At 34.0% G+C, this 2,417-nt stretch overlaps 1 protein-coding gene across 2 annotated transcripts in view; it reads right to left on the bottom strand.

Annotated features, from left to right (window-relative positions):
• btbd10a (BTB (POZ) domain containing 10a) overlaps nt 1-112 on the bottom strand; it is a 19,770-nt gene extending 19,658 nt beyond the window's left edge. For both annotated transcript variants that reach the window (XM_072663889.1, XM_072663890.1), the window contains exon 1: nt 1-112. This exon is cut by the window's left edge and continues 18 nt beyond it. The gene's annotated coding sequence lies outside the window, so the exon portion shown is untranslated.
• Between the last annotated feature and the right edge of the window lie 2,305 nt (nt 113-2,417).

Below are 2,417 nucleotides of genomic sequence, written 5' to 3'. Positions count from 1 at the left end.
GAGGGTTCAGTGTGTACAATTTGTGATTATTTCTTCTAAAAAAAAGTGGATTCCAACTCCAGTCTAATCCCCATAAAGCCAGCAACAGCTCGCTCGTTAGCTGAGTCTCAGCAGACCCGAAGCCTCTAAGACAGGTTCCGCGCATGCGCAGAGCGTTACGCATGTGTGCGCGTTACCATAGAAACCGGCTGTTGAAACGTCAGAACATCAAAATCACAACATTAATGATAAAAACACCACAAACAACCCTGTTTTAAATGAATGTTTAATCTTACATTCAATTGGAGGGGATATTACATTATTTCACAATATAAATATAAAAAATATATGTAGACAAAATAAAAGCGTAGAAATATAATATATATATATATATATATATAGCCAAAGTGCATTAAATATGCCATTATTTATATCATATTTAAAAAATATTATTACCTATTATATATATTTACTATTACAATATGAAAATATTAATCTATACCAGTAATAATGAGCAAAAGTAACAACACTGGAACAATTGGAATAGGATTTTGGTCCCGTGCTACTGTATTCTTGCTTAAATATATTGCATTTAAAAACGCTCGTTGAAAACAAACAAACTAACAAATAAAAGTGTAATTTTAGTGCAACATAAGTACACCTTTAGGACTGTTGTGGAGGCTCATATACACTGAGTTTACATCTATCTATGTATCTAACTATTTAAACATAAATACATACATTTAAGTACAAATAAATAAATAGCGGTGCAGGTATCAGAATCGTGCAGATAAAGCTCGGGGGATTGAAGCGTGCAGAGCTGAGCGTCCACTTGTCACTCCTCGGCGCTCGGTGTGACGTCACTGCTCTCGGGTAAAGGGCGCCGGTCTCCGCTCGCGCTCAGCGGGGCCGTGTGGAGCTCCAGCATCTTCTCCTGCAGCCAGTCCTGCCGCTGCTGCTCGTGCTTATGGATCCCCACAGTGTGCATGAGCTGCACCTCACTGATGGACCTGCGGCTGCAGAGGAAAGTCCAGACATCACAACAGCCAATCAAAACTGTGCTGCTTGAATATCATCCTGTGAATATCACATGTTCGTATATATATATATATATATATATATATATATATATATATATACATGGTTTGGACCCTGTGGCTAAATAACTATGCATGAATAGACCAGTAGAAATGCCCTAAATTACTTGAAATAAACTCGTATTATTACATTGACTTCCATTCAAAGTTAAGTTTTTGTACATATTGTACATATATTTTAAGTATATATAAGTATAAGTATATATAAGTACAAACACACACACACATATATATATATATATATATATATATAGATTAAAATTGTAATCAGTTGAAAATAATAGAAGGAAAGCAAAAAAATCTCTCTATCTATCTATCTATCTATCTATCTATATATATATATATATATATATATTCATATATTCATTCATAATTCAATATTCATTTGTTTGCATAAGGAAACAGTAATCGATGGTTCTTTACAGAATTAAAATGAAAATTAAAATGTATCCACCAAGTTAAATGAACTACTTACATTTCCCCCGTGTTATTATAAGAGCAAAGTATTTTTACATAAATGTCTAATAAAAAACAGAGTGTTTGCATTTTATTTATTACTATTTTCACGTTCAGTCAGTAATGTCCTTTCTGGGCTTCATTTATTCTGTTCTGTTCAGTAGGTTCAACACTGGGTTGTTCCAGTGAAGCTCCACACCTCGTATTTGTATTATTATAGTTAAGTAATTAAGTAATTATTGTTACTCAGTACTTTTCTACTCTTAAAGCTGTTTTTAGAGCTAATCGTGCTTCTTCTTGGGCCATTATTAGGTTCAAATATCTTAAACACTTTAATTCAGCCTGTTTTAGACTGGTTTAGACTATTTCATCACATCAATAACACTTCTCGTTTTTAACACAGACAGGTTTACAGTTTTACATGTCAGAGGCTGATCGTACTGTACTGGTATTAGAGTGAGTCGGCATTTTAAAGTCATTGAAAGTAGAACCATTAAAGTTGACCTCTGACCTCAGGGGCCTGGTGTCAGCATGCATGCTGTGGTACAAGATGCAGACAGACAGAATCACAACCGCGTTGTCCAAACTTCTGAAGAAAACCATTTTTTCTGAAAACAGAAAAGTGAGATTAGGTTTATTCAGTATTCTCTCGCTGCCAAAATAGCTTATCACAAAATCACAGCTCTTTTTTAGGAAGGGTGACTGAGTGCACCTTAAGCTCCCTCTAGTTGAAGTCAGTTTTTTCAGATTATGAATTAAATAAATACAAAATTAAATATTAAATTAAAAACCATTTGCATAATTACACTAAAAAATTTCACTTACAATAATATCACCTTTATTTGTAATTATTGTACTCACCTCTGCTGGTCCAGTTCCAGTCCT

The sequence above is a fragment of the Salminus brasiliensis genome, chromosome 19, assembly GCF_030463535.1.
Source record: "Salminus brasiliensis chromosome 19, fSalBra1.hap2, whole genome shotgun sequence".
Classification (NCBI taxonomy): domain Eukaryota; kingdom Metazoa; phylum Chordata; class Actinopteri; order Characiformes; family Bryconidae; genus Salminus; species Salminus brasiliensis.
Note: the sequence above shows the minus strand (reverse complement) of the source record. Positions and strands in the feature narration are given on the sequence as shown.